Source organism: Eschrichtius robustus, chromosome 5, assembly GCF_028021215.1.
Source record: "Eschrichtius robustus isolate mEscRob2 chromosome 5, mEscRob2.pri, whole genome shotgun sequence".
NCBI lineage: Eukaryota > Metazoa > Chordata > Mammalia > Artiodactyla > Eschrichtiidae > Eschrichtius > Eschrichtius robustus.
Genome location: NC_090828.1, coordinates 112,626,818 through 112,649,723, shown reverse-complemented (window position 1 = coordinate 112,649,723; position 22,906 = coordinate 112,626,818).

Genomic DNA, 22,906 nt, shown 5'->3' with positions numbered 1-22,906 from the left:
AGATACGGAACACACTCATTATAAAGAAAACGCATTAGGATTCTCTTTTTAACCTGTTCCTTAAAACACTAGTGCTTAGGAAATCTATTGGAAGCAGAAGCAGTCAAGGGTAGCTTAGGGTTAGGGTTAGGGTTAGGGTACTGCTTATGGTACGGATTCGGGTACGGGTTCAGGTACGGCATAGTGTATGGGTTACAGTTAGGATTAAGTTTAGTTTTAGGGTTAGGGCTCGGTTTAGGGTACGGGTTAGGATTAGGGTACGTGTTAGTGTAACGGTGGGGATAGGGTAAGGGTACGAGTTAGGGTTAGGGTATTTATTAAACCTATCCCACTCTCTAGATACCACTTAGCATGTAAAGGAATATTATTTGGGTCCAGCCATGGAGAAGAGTTTAGACACTAGGATAAGATAAGGAACACACCCATTATAAAGAAATCACATTAGGATTCTCTTTTTAACCTGTTCCTTAAAACACTAGTGCTTAGGAAATCTATTGGAGGCAGAAGCAGTCAAGGGTAGCTTAGGGTTAGGCTTAGGGTTAGGGTACGATTTAGGGTACGGGTTCGGTTACGTCGTGGAGTATGGGTTACGGTTAGGTTTAGGGTTAGTTTTAGAGTTAGGGCTCTGTTTTTTGGTACAGGTTAGGATTAGGTTGCGTGTTAGGGTTAGGGTAGGGGTTAGGGTTAGGGTACGCATTAGGTTTAGTGTATTTATCAAACCTATCCCACACTCTAAGTAACACTTAGCACGTAAAGGAATATTATTTGGCTTCCAGCCATGGAAAAGTGTTTAGACAGTAGCAAAATATAAGGAACAAACCCATTAAAAAGAAATCACATTAGGATTCTCTTTTTTACCTGTTCCTTAAAACACTAGGGCTTAGGAAATCTATTTGAGGCATGAGCAGTCAAGGGTAGCTTCGGGTTAGTGTTAGGGTTAGGGTTAGTGTTAGGGTATGGCTTAGGGTATGGATTCGGGTAAGGGTTCGAGTATGGGTTAGGGTTAGGTTTAGGGTTAGTTTTAGGGTTAGGGCTCGGTTTAGGGTACGAATTAGGATTAGTGTAGGTGTTAGGGTTAGGGTAGGGGTTAGGGTTAGTGTACGCGTTCGGTTTAGGGTATTTATTAAACCTATCCCACTCTCTAGATACCACTTAGAACGTAAAAGAGTATTATTTGGAATCCAGGGATGGAAAAGAGTTTAGACACTAGGATAGGATAAGGAACACACCCATTATAAAGAAATCACATTAGGATTCTCTTTTTAATCTGTTCTTTAAAACACTAGTGCTTACGAAATCTATTGGAGGCAGAAGCATTCAAGGGTACCTTAGGGTTAGGGTTAGTGTACGGCTTATGGTACGGGTTCGGTTACGGGTTCGGGTACGGCGTAGGGTAAGGGTTAGGGTTAGGGTTAGTTTTAGGGTTAGGGCTCGGTTTAGTGTACGGGTTAGGATTGGGGTACGTGTTAGGGTTAGGGTACGCGTTAGGGTTAGGGTACGCGTTACGGTTAGGGTATTTATTAAACCTATCCCAAACTTTAGATACCACTTAGCACGTAAAGGAATATTATTTGGGTCCAGCCATGGAGAATAGTTTACACACTAGGATAACATAAGGAACACACCTATTATAAAGAAATGACATTAGGATTCTCTTTTTACTCTGTTCCTTAAAACACTAGTGCTTAGGAAATCTAATGGAGGTAGAAGCAGTCAAGGGTAGCTTAGGGTTGGCGTTAGGGTTAGGGTACGGCTTAGGGTACGGGTTCGGCTACGGGTTAGGTTTTGTGTTAGGTTTAGGATTAGTGTTAGTTTTAGGGTTAGGGCTCGGTTTTGGGTATGGGTTAGGATTAGGGTACGTGTTAGGGTTATGGTAGGGTTAGGGTTAGGGTACACCTTAGGTTTAGGGTATTTATTAAACCTATGGCACACTCTAGATAACACTTAGCACGTAAATGAATATTATTTGGGGTCCAGCCATGGAGAAGAGTTTAGACACTAGGATAAGATAGGGAACACACCCGTTAAAAAGAAATCACATTATGATTATCTTTTTAACCTGTTCCTTAAAACACTAGTGCTTAGGAAATCTATTTGAGGCATAATCAGTCAAGGGTAGCTTCGGGTTACAGTTAGGGTTAGGGTTAGTGTTAGGGTACGGCTTAGGGTACGGGTTCGGGTACGGGTTCTAGTACGGGTTCGGGTATGTGTTAGGGTTACGTTTAGTTTTAGGGTTAGGGCTCGGTTTAGGGTACAGGTTAGGATTAGTGTAGGTGTTAGGGTTAGGGTAGGGGTCAGGATTTGGGTATGCGTTAGGGTTAGGGTATTTATTAAACCTATCCCACTCTCTAGATACCACTTAGAACGTCAAAGAATATTATTTGGAATCCAGCCATGGAAAAGAGTTTAGACACTAGGATAAGATACGGAACACACTCATTATAAAGAAAACGCATTAGGATTCTCTTTTTAACCTGTTCCTTAAAACACTAGTGCTTAGGAAATCTATTGGAAGCAGAAGCAGTCAAGGGTAGCTTAGGGTTAGGGTTAGGGTTAGGGTACTGCTTATGGTATGGATTCGGGTACGGGTTCAGGTACGGCATAGTGTATGGGTTACAGTTAGGATTAAGTTTAGTTTTAGGGTTAGGGCTCGGTTTAGGGTACGGGTTAGGATTAGGGTACGTGTTAGTGTAACGGTGGGGATAGGGTAAGGGTACGAGTTAGGGTTAGGGTATTTATTAAACCTATCCCACTCTCTAGATACCACTTAGCATGTAAAGGAATATTATTTGGGTCCAGCCATGGAGAAGAGTTTAGACACTAGGATAAGATAAGGAACACACCCATTATAAAGAAATCACATTAGGATTCTCTTTTTAACCTGTTCCTTAAAACACTAGTGCTTACGAAATCTATTGGAGGCAGAAGCAGTCAAGGGTAGCTTAGGGTTAGGCTTAGGGTTAGGGTACGATTTAGGGTACGGGTTCGGTTACGTCGTGGAGTATGGGTTACGGTTAGGTTTAGGGTTAGTTTTAGAGTTAGGGCTCTGTTTTTTGGTACAGGTTAGGATTAGGTTGCGTGTTAGGGTTAGGGTAGGGGTTAGGGTTAGGGTACGCATTAGGTTTAGTGTATTTATCAAACCTATCCCACACTCTAAGTAACACTTAGCACGTAAAGGAATATTATTTGGCTTCCAGCCATGGAAAAGTGTTTAGACAGTAGCAAAATATAAGGAACAAACCCATTAAAAAGAAATCACATTAGGATTCTCTTTTTTACCTGTTCCTTAAAACACTAGGGCTTAGGAAATCTATTTGAGGCATGAGCAGTCAAGGGTAGCTTCGGGTTAGTGTTAGGGTTAGGGTTAGTGTTAGGGTACGGCTTAGGGTATGGATTCGGGTAAGGGTTCGAGTATGGGTTAGGGTTAGGTTTAGGGTTAGTTTTAGGGTTAGGGCTCGGTTTAGGGTACGAATTAGGATTAGTGTAGGTGTTAGGGTTAGGGTAGGGGTTAGGGTTAGTGTACGCGTTCGGTTTAGGGTATTTATTAAACCTATCCCACTCTCTAGATACCACTTAGAACGTAAAAGAGTATTATTTGGAATCCAGGGATGGAAAAGAGTTTAGACACTAGGATAGGATAAGGAACACACCCATTATAAAGAAATCACATTAGGATTCTCTTTTTAATCTGTTCTTTAAAACACTAGTGCTTACGAAATCTATTGGAGGCAGAAGCATTCAAGGGTACCTTAGGGTTAGGGTTAGTGTACGGCTTATGGTACGGGTTCGGTTACGGGTTCGGGTACGGCGTAGGGTAAGGGTTAGGGTTAGGGTTAGTTTTAGGGTTAGGGCTCGGTTTAGTGTACGGGTTAGGATTGGGGTACGTGTTAGGGTTAGGGTACGCGTTAGGGTTAGGGTACGCGTTACGGTTAGGGTATTTATTAAACCTATCCCAAACTTTAGATACCACTTAGCACGTAAAGGAATATTATTTGGGTCCAGCCATGGAGAATAGTTTACAGACTAGGATAACATAAGGAACACACCTATTATAAAGAAATGACATTAGGATTCTCTTTTTACTCTGTTCCTTAAAACACTAGTGCTTAGGAAATCTAATGGAGGTAGAAGCAGTCAAGGGTAGCTTAGGGTTGGCGTTAGGGTTAGGGTACGGCTTAGGGTACGGGTTCGGCTACGGGTTAGGTTTTGTGTTAGGTTTAGGATTAGTGTTAGTTTTAGGGTTAGGGCTCGGTTTTGGGTATGGGTTAGGATTAGGGTACGTGTTAGGGTTATGGTAGGGTTAGGGTTAGGGTACACCTTAGGTTTAGGGTATTTATTAAACCTATGGCACACTCTAGATAACACTTAGCACGTAAATGAATATTATTTGGGGTCCAGCCATGGAGAAGAGTTTAGACACTAGGATAAGATAGGGAACACACCCGTTAAAAAGAAATCACATTATGATTATCTTTTTAACCTGTTCCTTAAAACACTAGTGCTTAGGAAATCTATTTGAGGCATAATCAGTCAAGGGTAGCTTCGGGTTACAGTTAGGGTTAGGGTTAGTGTTAGGGTACGGCTTAGGGTACGGGTTCGGGTACGGGTTCTAGTACGGGTTCGGGTATGTGTTAGGGTTACGTTTAGTTTTAGGGTTAGGGCTCGGTTTAGGGTACAGGTTAGGATTAGTGTAGGTGTTAGGGTTAGGGTAGGGGTCAGGATTTGGGTATGCGTTAGGGTTAGGGTATTTATTAAACCTATCCCACTCTCTAGATACCACTTAGAACGTCAAAGAATATTATTTGGAATCCAGCCATGGAAAAGAGTTTAGACACTAGGATAAGATACGGAACACACTCATTATAAAGAAAACGCATTAGGATTCTCTTTTTAACCTGTTCCTTAAAACACTAGTGCTTAGGAAATCTATTGGAAGCAGAAGCAGTCAAGGGTAGCTTAGGGTTAGGGTTAGGGTTAGGGTACTGCTTATGGTACGGATTCGGGTACGGGTTCAGGTACGGCATAGTGTATGGGTTACAGTTAGGATTAAGTTTAGTTTTAGGGTTAGGGCTCGGTTTAGGGTACGGGTTAGGATTAGGGTACGTGTTAGTGTAACGGTGGGGATAGGGTAAGGGTACGAGTTAGGGTTAGGGTATTTATTAAACCTATCCCACTCTCTAGATACCACTTAGCATGTAAAGGAATATTATTTGGGTCCAGCCATGGAGAAGAGTTTAGACACTAGGATAAGATAAGGAACACACCCATTATAAAGAAATCACATTAGGATTCTCTTTTTAACCTGTTCCTTAAAACACTAGTGCTTAGGAAATCTATTGGAGGCAGAAGCAGTCAAGGGTAGCTTAGGGTTAGGCTTAGGGTTAGGGTACGATTTAGGGTACGGGTTCGGTTACGTCGTGGAGTATGGGTTACGGTTAGGTTTAGGGTTAGTTTTAGAGTTAGGGCTCTGTTTTTTGGTACAGGTTAGGATTAGGTTGCGTGTTAGGGTTAGGGTAGGGGTTAGGGTTAGGGTACGCATTAGGTTTAGTGTATTTATCAAACCTATCCCACACTCTAAGTAACACTTAGCACGTAAAGGAATATTATTTGGCTTCCAACCATGGAAAAGTGTTTAGACAGTAGCAAAATATAAGGAACAAACCCATTAAAAAGAAATCACATTAGGATTCTCTTTTTTACCTGTTCCTTAAAACACTAGGGCTTAGGAAATCTATTTGAGGCATGAGCAGTCAAGGGTAGCTTCGGGTTAGTGTTAGGGTTAGGGTTAGTGTTAGGGTACGGCTTAGGGTATGGATTCGGGTAAGGGTTCGAGTATGGGTTAGGGTTAGGTTTAGGGTTAGTTTTAGGGTTAGGGCTCGGTTTAGGGTACGAATTAGGATTAGTGTAGGTGTTAGGGTTAGGGTAGGGGTTAGGGTTAGTGTACGCGTTCGGTTTAGGGTATTTATTAAACCTATCCCACTCTCTAGATACCACTTAGAACGTAAAAGAGTATTATTTGGAATCCAGGGATGGAAAAGAGTTTAGACACTAGGATAGGATAAGGAACACACCCATTATAAAGAAATCACATTAGGATTCTCTTTTTAATCTGTTCTTTAAAACACTAGTGCTTACGAAATCTATTGGAGGCAGAAGCATTCAAGGGTACCTTAGGGTTAGGGTTAGTGTACGGCTTATGGTACGGGTTCGGTTACGGGTTCGGGTACGGCGTAGGGTAAGGGTTAGGGTTAGGGTTAGTTTTAGGGTTAGGGCTCGGTTTAGTGTACGGGTTAGGATTGGGGTACGTGTTAGGGTTAGGGTACGCGTTAGGGTTAGGGTACGCGTTACGGTTAGGGTATTTATTAAACCTATCCCAAACTTTAGATACCACTTAGCACGTAAAGGAATATTATTTGGGTCCAGCCATGGAGAATAGTTTACAGACTAGGATAACATAAGGAACACACCTATTATAAAGAAATGACATTAGGATTCTCTTTTTACTCTGTTCCTTAAAACACTAGTGCTTAGGAAATCTAATGGAGGTAGAAGCAGTCAAGGGTAGCTTAGGGTTGGCGTTAGGGTTAGGGTACGGCTTAGGGTACGGATTCGGCTACGGGTTAGGTTTTGTGTTAGGTTTAGGATTAGTGTTAGTTTTAGGGTTAGGGCTCGGTTTTGGGTATGGGTTAGGATTAGGGTACGTGTTAGGGTTATGGTAGGGTTAGGGTTAGGGTACACCTTAGGTTTAGGGTATTTATTAAACCTATGGCACACTCTAGATAACACTTAGCACGTAAATGAATATTATTTGGGGTCCAGCCATGGAGAAGAGTTTAGACACTAGGATAAGATAGGGAACACACCCGTTAAAAAGAAATCACATTATGATTATCTTTTTAACCTGTTCCTTAAAACACTAGTGCTTAGGAAATCTATTTGAGGCATAATCAGTCAAGGGTAGCTTCGGGTTACAGTTAGGGTTAGGGTTAGTGTTAGGGTACGGCTTAGGGTACGGGTTCGGGTACGGGTTCTAGTACGGGTTCGGGTATGTGTTAGGGTTACGTTTAGTTTTAGGGTTAGGGCTCGGTTTAGGGTACAGGTTAGGATTAGTGTAGGTGTTAGGGTTAGGGTAGGGGTCAGGATTTGGGTATGCGTTAGGGTTAGGGTATTTATTAAACCTATCCCACTCTCTAGATACCACTTAGAACGTCAAAGAATATTATTTGGAATCCAGCCATGGAAAAGAGTTTAGACACTAGGATAAGATACGGAACACACTCATTATAAAGAAAACGCATTAGGATTCTCTTTTTAACCTGTTCCTTAAAACACTAGTGCTTAGGAAATCTATTGGAAGCAGAAGCAGTCAAGGGTAGCTTAGGGTTAGGGTTAGGGTTAGGGTACTGCTTATGGTACGGATTCGGGTACGGGTTCAGGTACGGCATAGTGTATGGGTTACAGTTAGGATTAAGTTTAGTTTTAGGGTTAGGGCTCGGTTTAGGGTACGGGTTAGGATTAGGGTACGTGTTAGTGTAACGGTGGGGATAGGGTAAGGGTACGAGTTAGGGTTAGGGTATTTATTAAACCTATCCCACTCTCTAGATACCACTTAGCATGTAAAGGAATATTATTTGGGTCCAGCCATGGAGAAGAGTTTAGACACTAGGATAAGATAAGGAACACACCCATTATAAAGAAATCACATTAGGATTCTCTTTTTAACCTGTTCCTTAAAACACTAGTGCTTAGGAAATCTATTGGAGGCAGAAGCAGTCAAGGGTAGCTTAGGGTTAGGCTTAGGGTTAGGGTACGATTTAGGGTACGGGTTCGGTTACGTCGTGGAGTATGGGTTACGGTTAGGTTTAGGGTTAGTTTTAGAGTTAGGGCTCTGTTTTTTGGTACAGGTTAGGATTAGGTTGCGTGTTAGGGTTAGGGTAGGGGTTAGGGTTAGGGTACGCATTAGGTTTAGTGTATTTATCAAACCTATCCCACACTCTAAGTAACACTTAGCACGTAAAGGAATATTATTTGGCTTCCAGCCATGGAAAAGTGTTTAGACAGTAGCAAAATATAAGGAACAAACCCATTAAAAAGAAATCACATTAGGATTCTCTTTTTTACCTGTTCCTTAAAACACTAGGGCTTAGGAAATCTATTTGAGGCATGAGCAGTCAAGGGTAGCTTCGGGTTAGTGTTAGGGTTAGGGTTAGTGTTAGGGTACGGCTTAGGGTATGGATTCGGGTAAGGGTTCGAGTATGGGTTAGGGTTAGGTTTAGGGTTAGTTTTAGGGTTAGGGCTCGGTTTAGGGTACGAATTAGGATTAGTGTAGGTGTTAGGGTTAGGGTAGGGGTTAGGGTTAGTGTACGCGTTCGGTTTAGGGTATTTATTAAACCTATCCCACTCTCTAGATACCACTTAGAACGTAAAAGAGTATTATTTGGAATCCAGGGATGGAAAAGAGTTTAGACACTAGGATAGGATAAGGAACACACCCATTATAAAGAAATCACATTAGGATTCTCTTTTTAATCTGTTCTTTAAAACACTAGTGCTTACGAAATCTATTGGAGGCAGAAGCATTCAAGGGTACCTTAGGGTTAGGGTTAGTGTACGGCTTATGGTACGGGTTCGGTTACGGGTTCGGGTACGGCGTAGGGTAAGGGTTAGGGTTAGGGTTAGTTTTAGGGTTAGGGCTCGGTTTAGTGTACGGGTTAGGATTGGGGTACGTGTTAGGGTTAGGGTACACGTTAGGGTTAGGGTACGCGTTACGGTTAGGGTATTTATTAAACCTATCCCAAACTTTAGATACCACTTAGCACGTAAAGGAATATTATTTGGGTCCAGCCATGGAGAATAGTTTACAGACTAGGATAACATAAGGAACACACCTATTATAAAGAAATGACATTAGGATTCTCTTTTTACTCTGTTCCTTAAAACACTAGTGCTTAGGAAATCTAATGGAGGTAGAAGCAGTCAAGGGTAGCTTAGGGTTGGCGTTAGGGTTAGGGTACGGCTTAGGGTACGGGTTCGGCTACGGGTTAGGTTTTGTGTTAGGTTTAGGATTAGTGTTAGTTTTAGGGTTAGGGCTCGGTTTTGGGTATGGGTTAGGATTAGGGTACGTGTTAGGGTTATGGTAGGGTTAGGGTTAGGGTACACCTTAGGTTTAGGGTATTTATTAAACCTATGGCACACTCTAGATAACACTTAGCACGTAAATGAATATTATTTGGGGTCCAGCCATGGAGAAGAGTTTAGACACTAGGAAAAGATAGGGAACACACCCGTTAAAAAGAAATCACATTATGATTATCTTTTTAACCTGTTCCTTAAAACACTAGTGCTTAGGAAATCTATTTGAGGCATAATCAGTCAAGGGTAGCTTCGGGTTACAGTTAGGGTTAGGGTTAGTGTTAGGGTACGGCTTAGGGTACGGGTTCGGGTACGGGTTCTAGTACGGGTTCGGGTATGTGTTAGGGTTACGTTTAGTTTTAGGGTTAGGGCTCGGTTTAGGGTACAGGTTAGGATTAGTGTAGGTGTTAGGGTTAGGGTAGGGGTCAGGATTTGGGTATGCGTTAGGGTTAGGGTATTTATTAAACCTATCCCACTCTCTAGATACCACTTAGAACGTCAAAGAATATTATTTGGAATCCAGCCATGGAAAAGAGTTTAGACACTAGGATAAGATACGGAACACACTCATTATAAAGAAAACGCATTAGGATTCTCTTTTTAACCTGTTCCTTAAAACACTAGTGCTTAGGAAATCTATTGGAAGCAGAAGCAGTCAAGGGTAGCTTAGGGTTAGGGTTAGGGTTAGGGTACTGCTTATGGTACGGATTCGGGTACGGGTTCAGGTACGGCATAGTGTATGGGTTACAGTTAGGATTAAGTTTAGTTTTAGGGTTAGGGCTCGGTTTAGGGTACGGGTTAGGATTAGGGTACGTGTTAGTGTAACGGTGGGGATAGGGTAAGGGTACGAGTTAGGGTTAGGGTATTTATTAAACCTATCCCACTCTCTAGATACCACTTAGCATGTAAAGGAATATTATTTGGGTCCAGCCATGGAGAAGAGTTTAGACACTAGGATAAGATAAGGAACACACCCATTATAAAGAAATCACATTAGGATTCTCTTTTTAACCTGTTCCTTAAAACACTAGTGCTTAGGAAATCTATTGGAGGCAGAAGCAGTCAAGGGTAGCTTAGGGTTAGGCTTAGGGTTAGGGTACGATTTAGGGTACGGGTTCGGTTACGTCGTGGAGTATGGGTTACGGTTAGGTTTAGGGTTAGTTTTAGAGTTAGGGCTCTGTTTTTTGGTACAGGTTAGGATTAGGTTGCGTGTTAGGGTTAGGGTAGGGGTTAGGGTTAGGGTACGCATTAGGTTTAGTGTATTTATCAAACCTATCCCACACTCTAAGTAACACTTAGCACGTAAAGGAATATTATTTGGCTTCCAGCCATGGAAAAGTGTTTAGACAGTAGCAAAATATAAGGAACAAACCCATTAAAAAGAAATCACATTAGGATTCTCTTTTTTACCTGTTCCTTAAAACACTAGGGCTTAGGAAATCTATTTGAGGCATGAGCAGTCAAGGGTAGCTTCGGGTTAGTGTTAGGGTTAGGGTTAGTGTTAGGGTACGGCTTAGGGTATGGATTCGGGTAAGGGTTCGAGTATGGGTTAGGGTTAGGTTTAGGGTTAGTTTTAGGGTTAGGGCTCGGTTTAGGGTACGAATTAGGATTAGTGTAGGTGTTAGGGTTAGGGTAGGGGTTAGGGTTAGTGTACGCGTTCGGTTTAGGGTATTTATTAAACCTATCCCACTCTCTAGATACCACTTAGAACGTAAAAGAGTATTATTTGGAATCCAGGGATGGAAAAGAGTTTAGACACTAGGATAGGATAAGGAACACACCCATTATAAAGAAATCACATTAGGATTCTCTTTTTAATCTGTTCTTTAAAACACTAGTGCTTACGAAATCTATTGGAGGCAGAAGCATTCAAGGGTACCTTAGGGTTAGGGTTAGTGTACGGCTTATGGTACGGGTTCGGTTACGGGTTCGGGTACGGCGTAGGGTAAGGGTTAGGGTTAGGGTTAGTTTTAGGGTTAGGGCTCGGTTTAGTGTACGGGTTAGGATTGGGGTACGTGTTAGGGTTAGGGTACGCGTTAGGGTTAGGGTACGCGTTACGGTTAGGGTATTTATTAAACCTATCCCAAACTTTAGATACCACTTAGCACGTAAAGGAATATTATTTGGGTCCAGCCATGGAGAATAGTTTACACACTAGGATAACATAAGGAACACACCTATTATAAAGAAATGACATTAGGATTCTCTTTTTACTCTGTTCCTTAAAACACTAGTGCTTAGGAAATCTAATGGAGGTAGAAGCAGTCAAGGGTAGCTTAGGGTTGGCGTTAGGGTTAGGGTACGGCTTAGGGTACGGGTTCGGCTACGGGTTAGGTTTTGTGTTAGGTTTAGGATTAGTGTTAGTTTTAGGGTTAGGGCTCGGTTTTGGGTATGGGTTAGGATTAGGGTACGTGTTAGGGTTATGGTAGGGTTAGGGTTAGGGTACACCTTAGGTTTAGGGTATTTATTAAACCTATGGCACACTCTAGATAACACTTAGCACGTAAATGAATATTATTTGGGGTCCAGCCATGGAGAAGAGTTTAGACACTAGGATAAGATAGGGAACACACCCGTTAAAAAGAAATCACATTATGATTATCTTTTTAACCTGTTCCTTAAAACACTAGTGCTTAGGAAATCTATTTGAGGCATAATCAGTCAAGGGTAGCTTCGGGTTACAGTTAGGGTTAGGGTTAGTGTTAGGGTACGGCTTAGGGTACGGGTTCGGGTACGGGTTCTAGTACGGGTTCGGGTATGTGTTAGGGTTACGTTTAGTTTTAGGGTTAGGGCTCGGTTTAGGGTACAGGTTAGGATTAGTGTAGGTGTTAGGGTTAGGGTAGGGGTCAGGATTTGGGTATGCGTTAGGGTTAGGGTATTTATTAAACCTATCCCACTCTCTAGATACCACTTAGAACGTCAAAGAATATTATTTGGAATCCAGCCATGGAAAAGAGTTTAGACACTAGGATAAGATACGGAACACACTCATTATAAAGAAAACGCATTAGGATTCTCTTTTTAACCTGTTCCTTAAAACACTAGTGCTTAGGAAATCTATTGGAAGCAGAAGCAGTCAAGGGTAGCTTAGGGTTAGGGTTAGGGTTAGGGTACTGCTTATGGTACGGATTCGGGTACGGGTTCAGGTACGGCATAGTGTATGGGTTACAGTTAGGATTAAGTTTAGTTTTAGGGTTAGGGCTCGGTTTAGGGTACGGGTTAGGATTAGGGTACGTGTTAGTGTAACGGTGGGGATAGGGTAAGGGTACGAGTTAGGGTTAGGGTATTTATTAAACCTATCCCACTCTCTAGATACCACTTAGCATGTAAAGGAATATTATTTGGGGTCCAGCCATGGAGAAGAGTTTAGACACTAGGATAAGATAAGGAACACACCCATTATAAAGAAATCACATTAGGATTCTCTTTTTAACCTGTTCCTTAAAACACTAGTGCTTAGGAAATCTATTGGAGGCAGAAGCAGTCAAGGGTAGCTTAGGGTTAGGCTTAGGGTTAGGGTACGATTTAGGGTACGGGTTCGGTTACGTCGTGGAGTATGGGTTACGGTTAGGTTTAGGGTTAGTTTTAGAGTTAGGGCTCTGTTTTTTGGTACAGGTTAGGATTAGGTTGCGTGTTAGGGTTAGGGTAGGGGTTAGGGTTAGGGTACGCATTAGGTTTAGTGTATTTATCAAACCTATCCCACACTCTAAGTAACACTTAGCACGTAAAGGAATATTATTTGGCTTCCAGCCATGGAAAAGTGTTTAGACAGTAGCAAAATATAAGGAACAAACCCATTAAAAAGAAATCACATTAGGATTCTCTTTTTTACCTGTTCCTTAAAACACTAGGGCTTAGGAAATCTATTTGAGGCATGAGCAGTCAAGGGTAGCTTCGGGTTAGTGTTAGGGTTAGGGTTAGTGTTAGGGTACGGCTTAGGGTATGGATTCGGGTAAGGGTTCGAGTATGGGTTAGGGTTAGGGTTAGGGTTAGTTTTAGGGTTAGGGCTCGGTTTAGGGTACGAATTAGGATTAGTGTAGGTGTTAGGGTTAGGGTAGGGGTTAGGGTTAGTGTACGCGTTCGGTTTAGGGTATTTATTAAACCTATCCCACTCTCTAGATACCACTTAGAACGTAAAAGAGTATTATTTGGAATCCAGGGATGGAAAAGAGTTTAGACACTAGGATAGGATAAGGAACACACCCATTATAAAGAAATCACATTAGGATTCTCTTTTTAATCTGTTCTTTAAAACACTAGTGCTTACGAAATCTATTGGAGGCAGAAGCATTCAAGGGTACCTTAGGGTTAGGGTTAGTGTACGGCTTATGGTACGGGTTCGGGTACGGCGTAAGGTATGGTTTAGGGTTAGTTTTATGGTTAGTTTTAGGGTTAGGGCTCGTTTTAGGGTACAGGTTAGGATTAGGGTACGTGTTAGGGTAATGGTAGGGGATAGGGTTAGGGTACGCGTTAGGGTTAGGGTATTTATTAAACCTATCCCACTCTCTAGATACCACTTAGCACATAAAGAATATTATTTGGGGTCTAGCCATGTAGAAGAGTTTAGACATTAGGATAAGATAAGGAACACACCCATTACAAAGAAATCACATTAGGATTCTCTTTTTAATCTGTTCCTTAAAACACTAGTGCTTAGGAAATCTATTGGAGGCAGAAGCAGTCAAGGGTACCTTAGGGTAAGTGATAGGGTTAGGGTACTGCTTATGGTAAAGTTTCGGGTACGGGTTCGGGTACGGCGTAGGGTATGGGTTAGTGTTATGGTTAGTTTTAGGGTTAGGGATCGATTTAGGGTACGGGTTACTACTGGGGTACGTGTTAGGATTACGGTAGCGGTTAGGGTTAGGGTATGCATTAGGGTTAGAGTATTTATTAAACCTATCCCAATCTCTATATACCACTTAGGAGGTAAAGGAATATTATTTGTGGTCCAGCCATGGAGAATAGTTTACAGACTAGGATAACATAAGGAACACACCTATTATAAAGAAATGACATTAGGATTCTCTTTTTAACCTGTTCCTTAAAACACTAGTGCTTATGAAATCTAATGGAGGTAGAAGCAGTCAAGGGTAGATTAGGGTTATTGTTAGGGTTAGGGTACGGCTTAGGGTACGGGTTCGGGTATGGCTTAGGTTTTGTGTTAGGGTTAGGATTAGGGTCAGTTTTAGGGTTATGGCTCGGTTTAGGGTACAGTTTAGGATTAGGTTACGTGTTAGGGTTAGGGTAGGGGATAGGGTTAGGGTATGCATTTAGGTTAGGTTAGTTATTAAACGTATCCCAATCTCTAGATACCACTTAGCACATAAAGGAATATTATTTTGGGTCCAGCAATGGAGAAGAGTTTAGACACTAGTATAAGATAAGGAACACACCCATAATAAAGAAATCACTTTGGGATTCTCTTTTTAATCTGTTCCTTAAAACACTAGTGTTTAGAAAATCTATTGGAGGCAGAAGCAGTCAAGGGTAGCTTAGGGTTAGGGTTAGAATTAGGGTTAGTGTTAGGGTACGGCTTAGGGTACGGGTTCGGGTACGGCATAGGTTATGGTTTAGGGTTACGTTTAGGGTTAGTTTTAGGGTTAGGGCTCGGTTTAGGGTACGGGTTAAGATTAGGATATGTGTTAGGGTTAGGGTAGGGGATAGGATTAGGGTACACTTTAGGGTTAGGGTATTTATTAAACCTATCCCACTCTCTAGATACCACTTAGCATGTAAAGGAGTATTATTTGGGGTCCAGCCATGGAGAACAGTTTAGACACTAGGATAAGATAAGGAACACACCCATTATAAAGAAATCACATTAGGATTCTCTTTTTAACCTGTTCCTTAAAACACTAGTGCTTAGGAAATCTATTGGAGGCAGAAGCAGTCAAGGGTACCTTAGGGATAGGGTTAGGGTTATGGTACAGCTTATGGTTCGGGTTCGGTTACGGGTTCGGGTACGTCGTAGGGTATGGTTTAGGGTTAGGTTTAGGGTTAGTTTTATGGTTAGGGCTCGGTTTAGGTACAGGTTAGGATTAGGGTACGTGTTAGGGTAACGGTAAGGGATAGGGTTAGCGTACGCATTAGGGTTACGTTATTTATTCAACCTATCCCACTCTCTAGATACCACTTAGAACGTAAAGGAATATTATTTGGAATCCAGCCTTGGAGTAGTTTTGGCACTAGGATAATATCAGGAACACACCCATTATAAAGAAATCACATTAGGATTGTCTTTTTAACCTGTTCCTTACAACACTAGTGCTTAGGAAATGTATTGGAAGCAGAAGCAGTCAAGGGTACCTTAGGGTTAGGGTTAGGGTTAGGGTTAGGGTACTGCTTATGGTACGGGTTCGGGTACGGCGTAGGGTAAGGGTTAGGATTAGGGTTAGTTTTAGGGTTAGGGCTCGGTTTAGGGTACGGGTTAGGATTGGGGTACGTGTTAGGGTTAGGGTAGGGGTTAGCGTTAGGGTACGTGATAGGGTTAGGTTATTTATTAAACCTATCCCACTCTCTCGATACCACTTAGCACGTAAAGGAATAGTATTTGGGGTCCAGCCATGGAGAATTGTTTACAAACTAGGATAACATAAGGAGCACACCTATTATAAAAAAATCACATTAGGATTCTCTTTTTGACCTGTTCCTTAAAACACTAGTGCTTAGGAAATCTATTGGAGGCAGAAGCAGACAAGGCTAGCTTAGGGTTAGGGTTAGTGTTAGGGTTAGGGTACGGCTTAGGGTACGGATTCGGGTACGGCATAGGGTATGCGTTAGGGTTAGGGTTAGAGTTAGGTGTAGGGTTAGGGCTCAGGTTAGGGTATGGGTTAGGATTAGGGTACGTGTTAGGGTTAGGGTAGGGGTTAGGGTTAGGGAACGCATTAGGTTAAGGGTATTTATTAAACCTATCCCACACTCTGGATAACACTTTGCATATAAAGGAGTATTATTTGGGGTCCAGCCATGGAGAAGCGTTTAGACAGTAGGAAAAGATAAGGAACACACCCATTATAAAGAAATCACATTAGGATTCTCTTTTTAACCTGTTCCTTAAAACACTAGTGCTTAGGAAATCTACTGGATGCAGAAGCAGTCAAGAGTAGGTTAGGGTTATGGTTAGGGTTAGGGTTTGGGTACTGCTAATGGTTAGGTTTTGGGTACAGGTTCGGATACGGCGTAGGGTATGGGTTAGCGTAAGCGATAGGGTTAGTTTTAGGGTTAGGGATCGGTTTAGGGTACAGGTTAGTATTGGGGTACGTGTTAGGGTTAGGGTAGGGGTTAGGGTTAGGGTACGCGTTAGGTTTAGGGTATTTATTAAACCTATCCCACTCTCTAGATACCACTTAGCACGTAAAGGAATATTATTTGGGGTCCAGCCTTGGAGAATAGTTTACACACTAGCATAACATACGGAACACACCTATTATAAAGAAATCACATTAGGATTCTCTTTTTAACCTGTTCTTTAAAACACTAGTGCTTAGGAAATCTATTGGAGGCAGAAGCAGTCAAGGCTAGCTTAGGGTTAGTGTTAGGGTTAGGGTTAGGGTTAGGGTACAGCTTAGGGTACGGATTTGGGTACAGCATAGGGCATGTGTTAGGGATAGGGTTAGAGTTAGTTGTAGGGTTAGGGCTTAGTTTAGGTTACGGATTAGGATTAGGGTACGTGTTAGGGTTAGGGTGGGGGTTAGGGTTAGGGTACGCATTAGGTTTAGGGTTTTTATTAAACCTATCCCACACTCTAGATAACACGTAGGACGTAAAGGAATATTATTTGTGTTCTAGCCATGGAGAAGATTTTAGACAGTAGGAAAAGACAAGGAACACACCCATTATAAAGAAATCACATTACGATTCTCTTTTTAACCTGTTCCTTAAAACACTAATGCTTAGGAAATCTATTGGATGCAGAAGCAGTCAAGGGTAGCTTAGGGTTAGGGTTAGGGTTAGGGTTAGGGTACTGCTTATGGTAAGGTTTCGGGTACGGGTACGGGTACGGCATAGGGTATGGTTTAGGGTTAGGGTTAGGATTAGTTTTAGGGGTAGGGCTCGGTTTAGGGTACGGGTTAGGATTAGGGTACATGTTAGGCTTAGGGTAGTGGATAGGGTTAGGGTACGCGTGAAGGTTAGATTATTTATTAAACCTATCCCACTCTCTAGATACCACTTAGCACAAGAAGGGATATTATTTTCGGTCAGGCCATGGAGATTAGTTTAGTCACTAGGATAAGATAAGGAACACACCCATTATAAAGAAATCACATTGGAATTCTCTTTTTAATCTGTTCCTTAAAACACTAGTGCTTAGCAAATCTATTGGAGGCAGAAGGAGTCAAGGGTAGCTTCGGGTTAGGGTTAGTGTTAGGGTTAGTGTTAGGTTACGGATTCGGGTACGGGTTCGGGTACGGCGTAGCGTATGGGTTAGTGTTAGGGTTAGTTTTAGGGTTAGGGCTCGGTTTAGGGTACGGGTTAAGATTAGTGTACTTGTTAGAGTTATGGTAGGTTTTAGGGTTAGGGTACGCAGTAGGATTAGGGTATTTATTAAACGTCTCCCACTCTCTAGATACCACTTAGAACGTAAAGGAATATTATTAGGAATCCAGCCTTGGAGAAGAGTTTAGGCACTAGGATAATATCAGGAACACACCCATTGTAAAGAAATCACATTAGGATGCTCTTTTTAACCTGTTCCTTAAAACACTACTGCATAGGAAGTCTATTTGAAGCAGAAGCAGTCAAGGGTAGCTTAGGGATAGGGTTAGGGTTAGGGTACTGCTTATGGTACGGGTTCGGGTACGGGTTCGGGTACGGCGTAGGGTAAGGGTTAGGGTTAGGGTTAGTTTTAGGGTTAGGGCTCGGTTTAGTGTACGGGTTAGGATTGGGGTACGTGTTAGGGTTAGGGTAGGGGTTAGGGTTAGGGTACGCATTACGGTTAGGGTATTTATTAAACCAATCCCAAACTTTAGATACCACTTAGCACGTAAAGGAATATTATTTGGGTCCAGCCATGGAGAATAGTTTACAGACTAGGATAACATAAGGAACACACCTATTATAAAGAAATGACATTAGGATTCTCTTTTTACTCTGTTCCTTAAAACACTAGTGCTTAGGAAATCTAATGGAGGTAGAAGCAGTCAAGGGTAGCTTAGGGTTGGCGTTAGGGTTAGGGTACGGCTTAGGGTACAGGTTCGGCTACGGGTTAGGTTTTGTGTTAGGTTTAGGATTAGTGTTAGTTTTAGGGTTAGGGCTCGGTTTTGGGTATGGGTTAGGATTAGGGTACGTGTTAGGGTTATGGTAGGGTTAGGGTTAGGGTACACCTTAGGTTTAGGGTATTTATTAAACCTATGGCACACTCTAGATAACACTTAGCACGTAAATGAATATTATTTGGGGTCCAGCCATGGAGAAGAGTTTAGACACTAGGATAAGACAAGGAACACACCTGTTAAAAAGAAATCACATTATGATTATCTTTTTAACCTGTTCCTTAAAACACTAGTGCTTAGGAAATCTATTTGAGGCATAATCAGTCAAGGGTAGCTTCGGGTTACAGTTAGGGTTAGGGTTAGTGTTAGGGTACGGCTTAGGGTACGGGTTCGGGTACGGGTTCTAGTACGGGTTCGGGTATGTGTTAGGGTTACGTTTAGTTTTATGGTTAGGGCTCGGTTTAGGGTACAGGTTAGGATTAGTGTAGGTGTTAGGGTTAGGGTAGGGGTCAGGATTTGGGTATGCGTTAGGGTTAGGGTATTTATTAAACCTATCCCACTCTCTAGATACCACTTAGAACGTAAAAGAATATTATTTGGAATCCAGCCATGGAAAAGAGTTTAGACACTAGGATAAGATACGGAACACACTCATTATAAAGAAAACACATTAGGATTCTCTTTTTAAACTGTTCCTTAAAACACTAGTGCTTAGGAAATCTATTGGAAGCAGAAGCAGTCAAGGGTAGCTTAGGGTTAGGGTTAGGGTTAGGGTACTGCTTATGGTACGGGTTCGGGTACGGGTTCAGGTACGGCATAGTGTATGGGTTACAGTTAGGATTAAGTTTAGTTTTAGGGTTAAGGCTCGGTTTAGGGTACGGGTTAGGATTGGGGTACGTGTTAGTGTAACGGTGGGGATAGGGTAAGGGTACGAGTTAGGGTTAGGGTATTTATTAAACCTATCCCACTCTCTAGATACCACTTAGCATGTAAAGGAATATTATTTGGGTCCAGCCATGGAGAAGAGTTTAGACACTAGGATAAGATAAGGAACACACCCATTATAAAGAAATCACATTAGGATTCTCTTTTTAACCTGTTCCTTAAAACACTAGTGCTTAGGAAATCTATTGGAGGCAGAAGCAGTCAAGGGTAGCTTAGGGTTAGGCTTAGGGTTAGGGTACGATTTAGGGTACGGGTTCGGTTACGTCGTGGAGTATGGGTTACGGTTAGGTTTAGGGTTAGTTTTAGAGTTAGGGCTCTGTTTTTTGGTACAGGTTAGGATTAGGTTGCGTGTTAGGGTTAGGGTAGGGGTTAGGGTTAGGGTACGCATTAGGTTTAGTGTATTTATTAAACCTATCCCACACTCTAGGTAACACTTAGCACGTAAAGGAATATTATTTGGGTTCCAGCCATGGAAAAGTTTTTAGACAGTAGCAAAATATAAGGAACAAACCCATTAAAAAGAAATCACATTAGGATTCTCTTTTTTACCTGTTCCTTAAAATACTAGGGCTTAGGAAATCTATTTGAGGCATGAGCAGTCAAGGGTAGCTTCGGGTTAGTGTTAGGGTTAGGGTTAGTGTTTGGGTACGGCTTAGGGTATGGATTCGGGTAAGGGTTCGAGTATGGGTTAGGGTTAGGGTTAGGGTTAGTTTTAGGGTTAGGGCTCGGTTTAGGGTACGAATTAGGATTAGTGTAGGTGTTAGGGTTAGGGTAGGGGTTAGGGTTAGTGTACGCGTTCGGTTTAGGGTATTTATTAAACCTATCCCACTCTCTAGATACCACTTAGAACGTAAAAGAGTATTATTTGGAATCCAGGGATGGAAAAGAGTTTAGACACTAGGATAGGATAAGGAACACACCCATTATAAAGAAATCACATTAGGATTCTCTTTTTAATCTGTTCTTTAAAACACTAGTGCTTACGAAATCTATTGGAGGCAGAAGCATTCAAGGGTACCTTAGGGTTAGGGTTAGTGTACGGCTTATGGTACGGGTTCGGTTACGGGTTCGGGTACGGCGTAGGGTATGGTTTAGGGTTAGTTTTAGGGTTAGTTTTAGGGTTAGGGCTCGTTTTAGGTTACAGGTTAGGATTAGGGTACGTGTTAGGGTAATGGTAGGGGATAGGGTTAGGGTACGCGTTAGGGTTAGGGTATTTATTAAACCTATCCCACTCTCTAGATACCACTTAGCACATAAAGAATATTATTTGGGGTCTAGCCATGTAGAAGGGTTTAGACATTAGGATAAGATAAGGAACACACCCATTACAAAGAAATCACATTAGGATTCTCTTTTTAACCTGTTCCTTAAAACACTAGTGCTTAGGAAATCTGTTGGAGGCAGAAGCAATCAAGGGTAGCTTAGGTTTAGGGTTAGGGATAGTGTACGGCTTAGGGTATGGTTTCGGGTATGGTGCAGAGAATGGATTAGGGTTAGGGTTAGGGTTAGTTTTACAGTTAGTGCTCGGTTTTGGGTACTGGTTAGGATTAGGTTACGTGTTAGGATTAGGGTAGGGGTTAGGGTTAAGGTACGCGTTAGGGTTAGGGTATTTATTAAACCTATCCCACTCTCTAGATACCACTTAGCACGTAAAGGAATATTATTTGGGGTCCAGCCATGGAGAAGACTTTAGACACTATGATAAGATAAAGAACACACCCATATTAAAGAAATCACTTTGGGATTCTCTTTTTAATCTGTTCCTTAAAACCCTAATGCTTAGGAAATCTATTGGAGGCAGAAGAAGTCAAAGCTAGCTTAGGGTTAGGCTTAGGTTTAGGGTTAGGGTATGGCTTAGGGTACGGATTCGGGTACGGCATAGGGTGTGTGTTAGGGTTAGGGTTAGAGTTAGTTTTAGGGTTAGGGCTCAGTTTAGGGTATGGGTTAGGATTAGGGTACTTGTTAGGTTTAGGGTAGAGGTTAGTGTTAGGGTACTCCTTAGGTTTAGGGTATTTATTAAACCTATCCCACACTCTAGATAACACATAGCATGTAAAGGAATATTATTTGGTGTCCAGGCATGGAGAAGAGTTTAGACACTAGGATAAGATAAGGAACACACCTGATATAAAGAAATCACATTACGATTATCTTTTTAACCTGTTCCATAAAACACTAGTGCTTAGGAAATCTATTGGAAGCAGAAGCAGTCAAGGGTAGCTTAGGATTAGAGTTAGGGTTAGGGTACTGCTTATGGTACGGGTTCGGGTACGGGTTCAGATATGGCGTAGGGTATGGGGTAGGGTTAGTTTTAGGTTTAGTTTTAGGGTTAGGTCTCGGTTTAGTGTACGGGTTAGGATTAGGGTACGTGTTAGGGTTAGGGTATGTGTTAGGGTTAGGGTACGCCTTAGGGTTAGGGTATTTATTAAACCTATCCCACACTCTAGATAACACTTAGCACGTAAATGAATATTATTTGGGGTCCAGCCATGGAGAAGAGTTTAGACAGTAGGAAAAGATAAGGAACACACCCATTATAAAGTAATCACATTAGGATTCTTTTTAACCTGTTCCTTAAAACACTAGTGCTTAGGAAATCTATTTGAGGCATAAGCAGTGAAGGGTAGCTTCGGGTTAGTGTTAGGGTTAGGGTTAGTGTTAGGGTACGGCTTAGGGTTCGGATTCGGGTACGGGTTCGTGTATGGGTTAGGGTTAGGGTTAGTTTTAGGGTTAGGGCTCGGTTTAGGGTACGGATTAGGATTAGTGTAGGAGTTAGGGTTAGGGTACACGTTAGGTTTAGGGTATTTATTAAACCTATCCCACTGTCTAGATACCACTTAGAACGTACAACAGTATTATTTGGAATCCAGCCTTGCAAAAGAGTTTAGACACTAGGGTAGGATAAGAACACACCCATTATAAAGAAATCACATTAGGATTCTCTTTTTAATCTTTTCCTTAAAACACTAGTGCTTAGGAAATCTATTGGAGGCAGAAGCAGTCAAGGGTACCTTAGGGTAAGGGATAGGGTTAGGGTACTGCTTATGGTAAAGTTTCGGGTACGGGTTCGGGTACGGCGTAGGGTATGGATTAGTGTTAGGGTTAGTTTTAGGGTTAGGGATCGATTTAGGGTATGGGTTAGTACTGGGGTACGTGTTAGGGTTACGGTAAGGGTATGCATTAGGGTTAGAGTATTTACTAAACCTATCCCAATCTCTATATACCACTTAGCACGTAAAGGAATATTATTTGTGGTCCAGCCATGGAGAATAGTTTACAGACTAGGATAACATAAGGAACACACCTATTATAAAGAAATGACATTAGGATTCTCTTTTTAACCTGTTCCTTAAAACACTAGTGCTTATGAAATCTAATGGAGGTAGAAGCAGTCAAGGGTAGATTAGGGTTATTGTTAGGGTTAGGGTACGGCTTAGGGTACGGGTTCGGGTATGGCTTAGGTTTTGTGTTAGGATTAGGATTAGGGTCAAGTTTAGGGTTATGGCTCGGTTTAGGGTACAGTTTAGGATTAGGTTACGTGTTAGGGTTAGGGTAAGGGATAGGGTAAGGGTATGCATTTAGGTTAGGTTAGTTATTAAACGTATCCCAATCTCTAG